Source organism: Cervus elaphus, chromosome 21 (assembly GCF_910594005.1).
Source record: "Cervus elaphus chromosome 21, mCerEla1.1, whole genome shotgun sequence".
Taxonomy (NCBI): domain Eukaryota; kingdom Metazoa; phylum Chordata; class Mammalia; order Artiodactyla; family Cervidae; genus Cervus; species Cervus elaphus.
Window position 1 is genome coordinate 7,939,888 of NC_057835.1, and position 14,374 is coordinate 7,954,261.

Genomic DNA, 14,374 nt, shown 5'->3' on the forward strand with positions numbered 1-14,374 from the left:
ATTTTTGTCATAACATGAGGACTAGCTGATTAGGGGTAAGACTTGGTAGATTAATTGTGTCAGTTTATGAAGCATGGAGTCATCACGGGGTGTATTCGCTCAGGCTGTCAGAGCACGCCACAGCCAGTGTGGCTGCCTCACGCACTTGTTTCCTCGCAGGGCTGGGGGTCTGGGGGTCTGGGGGTCTGGGGTCCAGGTGCCTGCATGGCCGCGTTCTGTGAGAGCCTCCTTCCTGGCTTCAGACGGTGCCTCCTCACCGTGTCCTTTCTCGGCAGAGAGCGAGCAAGCCCGGTGTCTCTTCCCTTGCTTACAGGGACGCCAGTTTTCTCAGACTAAGGCCCCACCCTGTGGCTCATTCAACTTTCGTCACCTCCTCAGGCCCAGCTTCAATTTTAGTCACACCAGAGGTTGGGGCTTCAACATGTGGATTTGGGGGCCACTGCCAGCCCAAGGGTGTTGTTGGAGACAGTCAGTGGATCCCATTGCTAGAACTTAGTAACTATGTGACTTTGACTTCTCTCTGCCTCGGTCTCCTAACTTACAAGATGACAGCAATATCCATTTGCACAGTTGCTGTGAGGACGTGCCCTTCACCTAGAGCGTGTAACGGGTCGACAGATGTTAGTTATATTATACCCCCTCTCCCCGCTTACGGATTTACAGTATTACAGGACATGTATTACAAGACACCTCTCATTAGAGGCAAGCACACCACTGGGCTCTTGGAAAGCAGAGATGAATGAGTGATGGCCTGCCCCCTGGACAGCAGAAAAAACAGCCACCTGATGGAAAGAGCCAACTCGCTGGAAAAAGACCCCAGTGCTGGGAGAGATTGAGGGCAGGAGGTGAAGGGGGCAGCAGAGCTGAGATGGTTGCATGGCGTTACTGACTCAATGGACATGAGTTTGAGCAAGCTCTGGGAGATAGTGAAGGCCAGGGGAGCCTGGCGTGCTGCAGTCCGTGGGGTTCCCAGAGTCAGACACGACTGAGCGACTGACCAACAGCACAGCAAGTCCATGACACACTTCATGAAGTGTTCTTTCCCATGCTCTCTGCCGTACACCTGTTAAAATTTTAAAATGTGAATGAAGATTGAAAAATAAGTTTACTGTTGGACACACAAAAATCAGAAAATACCACGTAGATTTAACGATACACGAGGACTTAAAAATGTCAGGTGCAATGGATATTTTCTCTCTGTAAATGACTTTATGCCCCTGGACTGTATCTTTCTATATGTAGACAGAGACTTCTTTTCCCTAAGAAGGAAGTTTGGCAGAGTCAGTGGTGCCCGACACCTGTCCTGGGAAGGCTTCATGAGTTGTCATCCCCAGGGGCATGTCCAGGCAACCGGATGTCCAGCTGAGGCCCTTGGCCGTGAGAGCAGAGGGAGTGGACGGTGCCTGGTGCTGCCGCACGCGTGGGGTGGGGTGCTCTGGGACCGAGGGAGCACAGACCCTTCGGGTGGAAACCAAAGCTACTTGTTTTGGTGGCTCTTTGAGTTTATGTGTTCAGCGTGGACATGTCTTCTATGTTTCTGCCTTTAGCTACAGAGTTCTGGAGGACTGCCTCTGCCCTCCTAAGCTGAAAGTAAAATTGCAACTTGGGATTTATAGTCTGGAATTACCTTCTTGCTTTTAAAATAAACCAAATGGAAGAGAACTAGAGTTAGGATTACCAGCTGGTCTATAAGTATAAGGCTGTCCTAGTTTCCAGTCGGTTAGATACAGCACAGGTGTGCAGTGGAGCCTGGTTGTCATTAATGAGAAGTCCTCTTTGTTTATTTTTGTACTGATGTGTGTTTATTTTTGTGATGCAGCATCATGGTTTATGGCATTTATATTAATAGTAGAACAGGATTCGAATATAGTTTTTATTGTGTGTTAAAGTAATCTACTTTTACACAAATTTGTGTTAATGTATCTAGTGGTCTGGCAAATATAGTATTTGAAGTGAGATGCCCTCTCCGTGGTCTCCCCAGGTGGCACAGTGATAAGGAATCTGCCTGCTGATGCAGGAGATGTGGGTTCAGTCCCTGGGTCAGGAAGATCCGCTGGAGGAGGAAATGGCAACCCACTCCAGTACTCTTGCCTAGAGAGTCCCATGGGCAGAGGAGCCTGGGAGATGCCCCATGGGGGGGTGCTTGGCCTGGCAGTTTCAGAACCTCTAGCTGGGGTTCTGGATTGGCTTTTCAGGCAGGCTCTCACATTAGCTATGGTTTCTGAAACTAGATGCCATTTCATAAACTTGCAGAGGGACTTCCCTGCTGTCCAGTAGCTGAGTCTCCAAGCTCCCAATGCAGGAGACCCAGGTTTGATTCCTGGTCAGAGAACTAGATCCCACATGCTGCAAAACGAAAGATGCTGCCTGCTGCAACTAAGACCTGGAGCAGCCAAATAAAGAAATACTTTAAAAACAACAAAAAGTCGCAGCAATAAATGTAGCTGCCATGCAGAGCAGGACCTGGACCCAGTGTGGGCTGTAGACACGTGGAAGAGAAGTAATATTTGTTGAGCATTGTCAGATATTGCGTATCAGATCTGGACTGGCCACTTTATTTGCATTATTTCTATTTAGTCTTCTCGACACCTCTATAAAGTAGATGATTCCATTCTGTTTAAAAAAAAAAAAAGCAAGTGGGAGGACTGTTCTCCATTAGAGGAGGTGGAAGAGATCTAACACTCTGATGCTCTCCATGTGCAGTCCTTAATCATGTCCTGGGTTAAAAAGAGACTCGAAGACGTTTTTGGGCCTCAGGATTTTGGCTGGGGTGAGAGAGAAGCCCTCATCTTGACACTTGTTCTGCGCAGCCAAGAAAGCACGGCACCCCCTGCCCCCCGCCCCCCCGCCTCGACAACGCCCCTCCACGGAGGAGGCCTGGCTGCCTCGGTCTCTCTGGGCACTGAGTTGCTGCCTTCAGGGAGGGTGAGCTGGGTAGAGTTACTGCGTCCAATCTCATTGTGTACTTCGGCTTCTCTGCTGGGTCCCTGGGCCTCCATAGAGGCCCTCTCCTGTGTGCGTGATGGTCTCAATTAGTGTTCTCTGGGGAGAAGACAGCAGAAAACTCTTATTCTGCCAGGAGGGTGATACCACTCTCTGCAAGAGCGAGTTTAAACTGTCTTCAGTGATTGCTGTGGCGGACATAGGGTTGATCCTGATATTCTGAAACTGTGTGTTAATGTAGAATCAAGTTAACGATCCGTTCTGTGATAATCTAATTCTAGCACTTGACTCTGCTGCTGAACGAGGATTCTCACGTGGAAGAGGTAACTGATGTAAGATGACAGAGATGAAGTAAAAACCCGTAGTCTAGAATTTAAATAAAGCATAGCAGGAAGAAATTATGGGGTGTGTAAAGATCCATTTATCTGCCATGTCTACTCCAAGGCCTAGACACCCAGCAGCTTGGCCGCAGTGGGCCTCCCAACGCCCACGTCCCGGTGTTGAGAGAAGCCAGGGCTTCCTGGAGAAGTGGCCACTTCCAGGTCTCGGGCAGGAAGTGTCTGTAGTGAGGTGGTCTGGGAACATCCCTTGGAGCCTGCAGCAGGGAAGCTGTCAGAGCGAAGGTGCTAAAGAGGACCCAACCTGAAGAGGCTGTGGCTGGCAGTCCGAGCTCCAGCGGGCTGATGCTTGCGCTTCAGTCAGGGCTTCTGAGTGCTTCCAGAGAGGGTTCCCCGCCTCAGAGAGTGATGGGGAGAGCGATGTCATGCTGAAAGTGACAGGCAATGAGCACACATTCCACCTCTCCGTTCAAACGTACAGTCGGTCGACCTGCGAGTTGCTGATGGCAGTCTCTCTTCACAGAAGCATTCCAGCCAGTGCTTGAGAAGGGCGGGTAGAATTAGAAGCCCGCCACTTTGCAGTTCCTAGCAGATTACGGGTCGAGACCATGAGCATCCTCATGGCAAAATAAGAGACAGGCAGGCATTACGCTCCTCCTGGTGGGAGGACACACGCCGCCCATGAGTCCGTGTCGCCCCCACACCACACCCGAGACTGACATGCACTCCAGCCGACAGAAAACCCGTGAGGCTCCTCCGGTTCAGACCACGGTCAGCTCTGCGAGCAGCCTGGTTCCGTCAGCGAGTAGGTGAGCAGAGAGAAGGGGGGGCAGTCCCGGAGACGGCGGGGACACAGCCGTCAGCAGGTCGTTCTGAGCCGGCGGGCGTCTGTCCCTCCTCCGGCTGCCCGCCGAGCCCCACGCTCGTGCCCGCCTCGCGGCCCGCGCGGCCCCGCGGCCCCTCCGGACGCTGTCACGGCTTCTCCCACACTGTCCCTTCACGGCTCTCCACTCCCAGCACCCCGCGCAGGGCCCACCTCAGAGGAGATCCCAGAAGCGGCTTCGCTGAGGAGCTGAAAGGCATGTTGTGGAGTGAGACGGCGCGGGCCTGACCCTGCATTCAGGGCGGGGAGTGTGGCCTGACTGCGGGGTGAGCCGGTGAGCCGGGTGGGGCTGGAGGCGGCCGGGCTGGGGCTCGGAGAAGGAGGGGCTTTAGGTCGGGATGGTAGGTTCGGGCGGCTGTGGAAGGCCTGAAACTCAGGGAAGTAGCTCAGACTCTTATTGGAGAGTCCCTGAAAGTTCTCAGAAGAGGCTGGTGTGATGGAGACCGGGAAGAAGGTGTGTGGGCGCCCTGGTGCGGCAGGTGACGGGGGTGAGGGCTCAGGGGTGCGGCGCCTAGATGTGAGGCAGGAGAGCGCGGCGGGCGGGCAGCAGGGAAGGGGTTTGTCTCTACCGCGCCCGTCCCACCGTCGCTGGGCGCCTGGGTGTTTGCAGCTTGGGGTTGAGGAGCTGGCCCAGCGTTTGGTGAGCTGTTAAAATTTGTTCTGCTCCCCACAGAAGTGCTTCTTGCCTGAAATGTCTCGTTTGGTAAGCTAAGACAAAATCTGCCTATGGTATAAGTTTGAATCATTTCAGTTCTTTGTCCAGAGTTGGAGATTTGGGTTAAAAAAAAAAAAGAGGCATGTTTATCTTCAGCATTTCATTATGTTTGCATCTTCATAGTTTAAAGGTTTCAGCCTCTGACCGTTGCTGGGGACTGGTTTTATTTGAAGTCCTTGCTGTGGAATCCTGTGTGTCCCTCTCCCTGAGTTGTCCCTCTCCCCGAGGACTGTGCCTGAAGCCTGGCGGCATTGAGCCCATCTGCCCTGGTCTGCCGCTCTCCGCAAAAGCAAATACTCATTCTGGGAAAACTCAGTCTTACTTTTTAAAGACAAGAATTATCTAGAAATCAAATACCAGTTGCAATCTTAATCCCAGGAGATTTCTTGTTTTCTTAATTCCTAGGTGCCTGAGGTTTTCATAACGGTGTGATTTTTAAAAAATTTTTTAGAAGATATTCTTAACTTGGATTTTTTCTGAGGCCTCAGCATATGGAGGCTGGAAGCTGTACTGCATCTCTCCTCTGTTCCCCCTCACCCACCCCTCGAGTGCCCCGTCCCCCCTTCCCCACGTGAGAGCATGTGATGGAGGTGCTGGCTGCTTTCCCTAGATCCCCGGGAGGGAGCTGGATGGTGGCCTTGGAGCCTGGGCTCTGTGCCCCCAGCCTCTGGTTCCCCGGGACCACACCAGCTCCCAGCTGCCATAGTCGTCTGCATTTCTGGTCTCACTCACTACAGCGCCCCCAGACTGAGACGGGGCCAGGGCCTTCTTTGTCTTTAATTCCAAAGCTTGCTCCTGGCCTGGAGGTGGTCTCCCTCTTGCTTCTCCTCCTCACTCTCCGTCCAGTCCACGTGCTGCCTTCTCCCTTCCGTCTTGACCATCACAGAGCAGAATCGCTCACAGCTCTATGCAGCATCCTCTTCCTCCTTTCCAAGTGTGCTTTCTTGCCTCTGCTCAGATGGCTTCAGTGACCATCGACCTCACCCCACTGCAACGCCAGACTTCTTTTCTGCACTCCTGGTCTGAGGTCTGACTGTGGGCTCCGAGGGCTCTGGTTCTGGGGGAGATGGGGCAAGTGAGGCCAGGGGGAGGCTTGCTTGGTTGCGCTCCCCTCCCCCAGCCGCGGGGGTTTGCACGCCTGCTCTGCACTCTGCTCTCTGCTCTTCCCCCGCAGGTGAAGGCCTTGATCCCGGGGGAGAGAGGAGGGGCTGCTGTGGGGCCGTGGCTCTGGCCCCCTCCCCACCGGCCCCAGCGGGCGTCCTCAGGTCCCTTCCCTGTTGGAAGGTGGTACACGGTGTGCACGGCAGTGCTGGGGGCTTCCTGCTCTCCTCGCCCACGCCAGGCCTTCACAGTCATTTGCAGTGTCTGGCTGAACCTGTGTCCTGGCTTTCGTGGCCCACAGAGGCACCTGTGCTGGGGTCCTGCTTTCCCCTGGAGGTGTCTGCCCACAGATTTCAGGTTAGTTTTTTCTAGCCCTTTATTTCTCTCATCAGTTCAGGACAAGTCAATTTCCAGTTTGTGAAGTGTTTTCTTGTCTTCAGGATGGAAGTGATTTTTTTTTTTCCCCGAGCTCTCGACATCTCCAAGCTGTAATCAGAAGCCCACACCCTTTAAATCAGATCTCCAATGATTTTCGGGTTGTGTTGGTCATTTGTCAGACTACATGCTGTTTTTGTTGTGTGTTCAGCAGGTTCTCTGCTTTTGTTCTCAAGGAAAAGGTTAATGGTGCAGCGGACAGCCAGCCCCTCGTTATGTTCAGCTGGCGTCACCCACCAGCCTTCCAACTCACAAGCCGTCATCTCACAGCTCGATGGCTCAGCCGAGGGAAAGGTCAGGCTGCTTCTGCTTCCTGGAGCTCCGGGGGCACCTCTGAGCGAGACAGAGAGCTGGGCTCTTGCCCCCGCTGTCTCATAACCTGTGGGGCACACTGGTCCCCTGGTCCTCTGGTCCCTGTCAGCCTGCAAGAGGGACGGCTGACTCAGGTCTGAAGTCAGGTTGGAAAATAACTCTCTGAACCACCAGGAGAGGATGAAATCCAGGTGTTTGTCATTCATCAGCAACAGGTGATCTTACTGCGGGCACCGAGGCTGAGGTTTTCTGGACCGTTTGCTCACGTGACCACCAAGGTGGTGGTGATGATTCTCAGGAGACCGATTGGGTGTTCAGGAGAGGTGATTGAAGAGGGTTTTTTTCCCCCCGAAAGGTGAAAGAGGTGATTTCCATGGATCCCTGCAGGCCGGCGTGCTGTGAGCTCGCGATTGCACCAAGCCTGTCAGTTTTGTTTTCTCAGCCTCTCCAGCTCATCTCTCCATTCCCACCATCAGCACTCTGCTTCAGACTCTGGTCATTGCTCATCTGGACCTTGTTGGAAGCCTTCTGAGTGGTCTCCCAGCAGCTCACCCTGCCCCCTCTTCGCTGTCGTCCGTGGTTTCCCTGCAGTCCTTTCTCCGAGGGGAACCTGTCCACATCCCCCTCCTGCCCTGCACCTTCCAAGGGCCCTCGCTGCCAGGACGGTGGGTGTGGTCCTGCCCTGGCTGCCTGTGTGGCCTCCTTGCCCACCTGTCTCTTCTCCATCATTCGGGTTGTTGGCCAGAAACACTGAATTACTTACATTTCTGACTGGCCATGTCTTCTTAGGCCTACTGCCTTTGAGTGTAGACCAGAGAGGGGGTCGAGCCCTGCTGCGTGTCAGAATCAGCTGGGAATCTTTAAAAGTTCTGCCTGGCTGCTGCTCTAGATTTCGTGATTTCATAGGCGTGGAGTGTGACCCGGGCCTCAGGATGTCGTGAAGTGTCCCAAGTGGTTCATATAAACATCCAAGTTTGGGAACCATTGACATAGACTGTCTTTCTTCCAGAAAAACTTACTCATTCTCCAGGTCTGAAAATGAATTTGGGAGTGTTGTGTTCCCCTTCTTAATTTTTGGAAGAGTCTGAGGAGCATTGGTGTTAATTTTTTATTTATTTATTTATTTATTTATTAGTTGGAGACTAATTACTTTACAATATTGTAGTGGTTTTTGTCATACATTGACATGAATCAGCCATGGATTTACATGTATTCCCCATCCCGATCCCCCCTCCCACCTCCCTCTCTACCCAATCCCTTTGGGTCTTCCCAGTGCACCAGGCCCGAGCACTTGTCTCATGCATCCAACCTGGGCTGGTGATCTGTTTCAGCCATTAAAAAGAATTCATTTGAATCAGTTCTAATGAGATGGTGTTAATTTTTTAAATGCTTGGTAGAATTCATCTGTAAAACCGTTTTAATTATCCTGTTCAGTTTTTGAGGGAATCTTTTGTGTGTGTATGTGTGTGTGTGTGTGTGTGTGTGTGTGTGTGTATATATGGGAGTCATAAGTACTTGAATGGGAGTGGATATTATGGAATGTTTGAAGTTATAGAAGTGTAACAAATTACTAGTATTCTGTTCTAATCAGAATACTAGTAATACATGGATCACAGGGGATGACAGGATGAGATGGTTGAATGGCATCACCGACTCAGTGGACATGCGTTTGAGCAAGCTCCGGGAGATGGTGATGGACTGGGAAGCCTGGTGTGCTGCAGTCCATGGGGTTGCAAAGAGTCAGACATGCTGAACGACTGAGCTGTTCTAATTAAGTAACAAGACTTAATTTCTTTCTTGGTTTTTATAATGCAGTGTGTAGTTTAGTCAAGTAAGCAATTATGGCATGTATTTTCCCCTCCACAGCTATTTCTGGAGTGTCTATTCCATGCACAGGCACACCTTGGAGATATTATGGGTTCAGTTCCAGACAGCCACAATAAAGTGAACACTGCAGTCACAGTGGGTCATAGGATTGTTTGTTTCTCAGTTCTTATAAAAGTTATGTGTAAGTCATCAAGACAATATGGTACTGGCACAAAGACAGAAATATAGATCAATGGAACAAAATAAGCCCAGAGATAAATCCATGTACCTATGAACACCTTATCTTCAACAAAGGAGGCAAGAATGTACAATGGAAAAAAGACAACCTCTTTAACAAGTGGTGCTGGGGAAACTGGTCAACCACTTGTAAAAGAATGAAACTAGAACACTTTCTAACACCATACACAGAAATAAACTCAAAATGGATTAAAGATCTAAATGTAAGACCAGAAACTATAAAACTCCTAGAGGAGAACATAGGCAAAACACTCTCCAACATAAATCACAGCAAGATCCTCTATTACCCACCTCCCAGAATATTGGAAATAAAAGCAAAAATAAACAAATGGGACCTCATTAAACTTAAAAGCTTTTGCACAACAAAGGAAACTATAAGCAAGGTGAAAAGACAGCCTTCAGAATGGGAGAAAATAATAGCAAATGAAGAGACAGACAAAGGATTAATCTCAAAAATATACAAGCAACTCCTGCAGCTCAATTGCAGAAAAATAAATGACCCAGTCAAAAAATGGGCCAAAGATCTAAAGAGACATTTCTCCAAAGAAGACATACAGATGGCTAACAAACACATGAAAAGATGTTCAACATCACTCATTATCAGAGAAATGCAAATCAAAACCTCAATGAGGTACCACTACACGCCAGTCAGAATGGCTGCTATCCAAAAGTCTACAAGCAATAAATGCTGGAGAGGCTGTGGAGAAAAGGGAACCCTCTTACACTGTTGGTGGGAATGCAAACTAGTACAGCCACTATGGAGAACAGTGTGGAGATTCCTTAAAAAACTGGAAATAGAACTGCCATATGACCCAGCAATCCCACTCCTGGGCATACACACCGAGGAAACCAGATGTGAAAGAGACACGTGCACCCCAATGTTCATCGCAGCACTGTTTACAATAGCCAGGACATGGAAGCAACCTAGATGCCCATCAGCAGATGAATGGATAAGGAAGCTGTGGTACATATACACCATGGAATAATATTCAGCCATTAAAAAGAATACATTTGAATCAGTTCTAATGAGATGGATGAAACTGGAGCCCATTATACAGAGTGAAGTAAGCCAGAAGGAAAAACACCAATACAGTATACTAATGCATATATATGGAATTTAGAAAGATGGTAACGATAACCCTATATGTAAGACAGAAAAAGAGACAGATGTATAGAACAGACTTTTGGACTCTATGGGAGAAGGCGAGGGTGGGATGATCTGAGAGAACAGCATCGAAACATGTATATTATTAAGTGTGAAACAGATCACCAGCCCAGGTTGGATGCATGAGACAAGTGCTCAGGGCTGGTGCACTGGGATGACCCAGAGGGATGGGATGGGGAGGGAGGCGGGAGGGGAGATGGGGATGGGGAACACATGTAAATCCATGGCTGATTCATGTCAATGTATGGCAAAAACCACTACAATATTGTAAAGTAATTAGCCTCCAACTAATAAAAATAAATGGGAAAAAAAAAAGTTATGTGTATACTGTATTCTGTTCAGTGTGCAGTAGCGTTATGTCTGAGAAAAGAATGCACATGACTTAGTTAAAAATGCCAAAACAGCTATAATAGTAACATCAAATATCACTGATCACAGACCACCATAACATAACAATAATGAAAAAGTTGAAAATACCGTGAGGAATCCCCAAATACGAGACAGATGTGAAGTGAGCAAATGCTGCTGGAAAAATGTTCCCAGCAGGGTTTCCAGAAACCTTGAGTTTGTAAAAAGTGCAGTATCTGTGAAGCGCAGTAGAGCGAGGTGTGTCTGTGCTCTGCTGCTCTCGGGACGGTCCGGAGATGTAAAATGAGATGCAGCCCCTGCCCGCGAGGAGCCTCACGTCTCAGGCAGTGCTGTCTGTCAGAAGTCTGTGCTGGGGAAACTCCAGGAGGGTGACCAGGGGTTGTGTGTGGCTTTGGTCAGCTGTGATGGGGATGGTGCATCTAAAGATCTCAAGTGTTGTTTGGTTTTAATCACTTTGTTAATCACTCTGTTAAGACTGCACAGGTCTGGTGAGAGAGACAGGTAGTTTCACACGTAAATGAAAAATTGCAGCTTTTCATTTGAAAAAGTGCTGGGCAGGAGAGGTAACTGCTGCTATGACAGGAAGTGGGGCAATACTTGTCTATGGAGGTGATGATGGAGGTAAAGCTCACAGGATGAGCAGGACCTAAGGGCATGAAAGAAGGAGGGCTGGGAAAATAGTTTTTCATGCATGTGTAAAAACTGTGGCAGAAAGCAAGTTTTGGGAACTTAATTTTTGAAAAGTGTGTGTGTGTGTGCTGAGAAAATTCTTACAGCTATTCCACAAGAGAATTTGTATTAACAACCGATTTATTGCAGAGAAAAGGTTTCAGGGGATGATGCTAGGGTGAACCTTTCCTTTTGACAATTCCTAAAACTAATGTTGTGACTTGAAGCCATCAGCTTTGTGATTTCTGTGGTGTGGCTGACTCTTTAATGAAGAAATAATGACTTTCCCAATCTTCCAGGGTTGTGCGGTGCTTGAGGACTGCTGTGAAGAGGGCTCAGACATTCAGGCTGTAATTTGAATTTCTTGTTTTTAAAAGAACAAGCATGTGTCATTATTTGGCCTGGGACCACTGCTCTCCCCTTGTTATCTTGTGGAAAAGGCATCCTGTTTCCAAATCGACAGTACTCTTGTTCGGTTTTTCTGAATTTTATCCTAAAGTAACATGCTAATTGAGCTATTTCTGAGGCCTTCTTCAGAGAATTGATGTTCATTTATTTGTGTTTCTAAGTAGGAATGGAATAATACCTGTAAACAAGGTGTGAAAGGTGTGTAAGACCAGAGTGAAAGCGTGGGTGCAGCACTTGTGAGCACTGCTGAGGACACTCTGTAGACCAGTTATCAGTGTTGCTCTTTCCCGGGGTTGGGGCAGGGCCTGGGCTCTGCCTCCGTGTCCAATGCTCCTTGAGGTGATTGCTTCCGAACAGAGAAAGAAAGCTGAGTGCCAAAGAATTGATGCTTTTACTGTGGTGCTGGAGAAGACTCTTGAGAGCCCCTTGGAGTGCAAGGAGATCCATCCAGTCCATCCTAAAGGAAATCAGTCCTGAATGTTCATTGGAAGGACCGATGCGGAAGCTCCAATACTTTGGCCACCTGATGTGAAGAGCTGACTCATTAAAAAAGACCCTGAAGCTGGGAAAGGTTGAAAGCAGGAGGAGAAGGGGACGACAGAGGATGAGATAGTTGAATGGCATCACTGACTCAATGGACATGAGTTTGAGCAAACTCTGGGAGATGGTGAAGGACAGGGAAGCTGATTGTGCTGCAGTCCGTGGGATCCCAAAGAGTCAGACACAATTTAGCGCCTGAACAACAAGAGAATGAGAACATACCTGGAATTTGAACACATCCTCATGTCTTTTTAAAAAACATTTTTTTTTTAAATTGAAGTCTAGTTGATTTACAGTGTTAATTTCTGCTATAGAGCAAAGTGATTCAGTTATACATGTATATATATTCATGTTCTTCTCCGTCATGGTTTATCATAGAATATTGATTATAGTTCCCTGTGCTATGCAGTATGCCCTCTAGTCTCTTCATCCTTCACTTCTTTGATGATTTCCAAAGAAAAGAAGGTGGCACTTTCGGGCTCCCATTTCAGGGCTCCATGACCAGGGGTGACTGGGGTCCTTATCTTTGAATAAGCATCATCTGCTCTGGTATGACCTGATTCTTTTTTCCCTTAACCATCTTTAGAAGGGGAGAAATTCAGTAATGTCCTGAAGATGACAGGACTGTCCAGTGGTTTAAAAATCCACTGTAGTTGGTTTCCTATGTGGCCTGTGACTCAAATGGTATTGCTTTTCAGCAAAGGCAAGCATCGTCTTCAACGGGCTTCCAAATGTGATCTCTTAGGAAACAGACTCTTGGCGCATGTCAGGCACCTGGTCTGCCATGAAGAGGTGTGGATTCGCGCTTTACCTTGGAGGTGACAGCCGGACGTTGTGGTGAGGGTGCGCCTCGTATCCACTGCACTGTGGATCTGTACCTGTGTTTCTTCTCTTACCTGGGACACTGGAAGCAGGTCTTGCTCCCAGATTTCAGGGCTGCAGCTTCAAAGGACTGTGTGTGATGCCGCCTCATTGGCAGCAGATGCTGAGAGGTGGGGTGGTTACGCTGAGAACAGGCTGACTTGACTCCAGCCCAGCATTCAGATGTCTGTGCACACATGCCCTATATTACGTGTTCACCGTCTCAGTCGCAGTGTTCAGACATCTGTGCACACGTGCGATCTATTACACGTTCATTGTCTCAGTTGCTCTGCTTGTTTTACGAACGTCAGAACTCCCCTGATTGTATCCTTGAAACATCTGCAGGTTATGATATGTTAGTTGTGTCTCTGTACGTTGAGATGAGATGCTCTGGCACTGGGTGAGGGCGCCTGGAATGAGAGTATGTGGAGGAAGGAGAGGCCGTTCATGGGCCGAGAGCAGTGAGGACCGATGGGGCCCCACGGGAGGGGCGCCACCTCCTGCTCTAGAGGGACGGAAGCCAGCGCCATCAGAGGCGTGGGCCGAGGGCTGCTGCCTTGTTGACAGTGTGTAAAGGCCACTGTTTCTACATGAATTATTTTTCTTCCTAAGCATATCCCAAAGTCTCTGAATGAATGAACACACCACTTTCCCTGTGGAGATTGAGGCCGAGTGTTGCCTGATTCCTGAGCCAAATATTTCTCCCGCTTTGGTTTTCCTGAGGATGTTTTATGATCACCAGATGGGCTTTTTGGCACCCATGGGCTTTATGAATAACTGAAAAAGCATCTTCAAAATACATCCCACCTGCAACAGTGTGCCCTGACAAGCTCCCACCAGGATACGGTCATCTCCTTTGGCCTTTGTAGACGTATTTTATCTTGCTTTAGTTTATTTCGCACACCTGGAACCAGTGAGAAAAATGTGCATTCAGCCTACTGCATTAGGGTCTCTTTCAAAAGTGCACAAAAGCAGACCATTCCCTGAGTGGCCCTCCCCACGCCCAACCGGAGATGGATGCTAAGCCACAGTGAGAGGCCTCCCAGGAGGTGCTGTGTAGGTTTTGGCCACAGATCAGCCTGCCTGGGAGGCTTTCTGGATGCTCACAGGAGGGTGGAGGTGTGATGCTTGTCCCGGCTGTTCTGGGTCTTCACGGATCCGACAGTCCTGACTTCTGGTTCTCGCCGCGCCGCTGACGAACTGCTAAGTTATGTACCTTCTCGGGCTCGCCGGTCCCTCATCTGCAGAGCCGATAAGATCATGCCCACCCCACCTCGCGGAGCATGGGGAGCAGTCAATGCCGTGTCCTAAGGACCTGCTGCCGCGCCGAGACACAGGAGACACGTGGCCACCAGCCCCGCTTGGGGCGGTGTTTCTGCCATGCGTGTGCGGCTTCTCCCACCACACGCATCCCACTTCCAGCTGTCATCCCTCCCAGTTGTCACCCGTGCTTGGATACAGCCGACTTCGAGAGACATGTTACTATTTTAGCATGTTAGACTGTATTTCTGAATTGCCCACAGAGATGCTCTTAATAGAAAAATTGAGCACTATAAACAGAAACTCTGAAG

The 14,374-nt window shown here is 49.2% G+C and overlaps 1 protein-coding gene across 4 annotated transcripts in view; it reads left to right on the plus strand.

Annotated features, from left to right (window-relative positions):
* TRAPPC9 (trafficking protein particle complex subunit 9) overlaps positions 1 to 14,374 on the plus strand; it is a 385,243-nt gene that overhangs the window by 102,559 nt on the left and 268,310 nt on the right. The window lies entirely within an intron of this gene.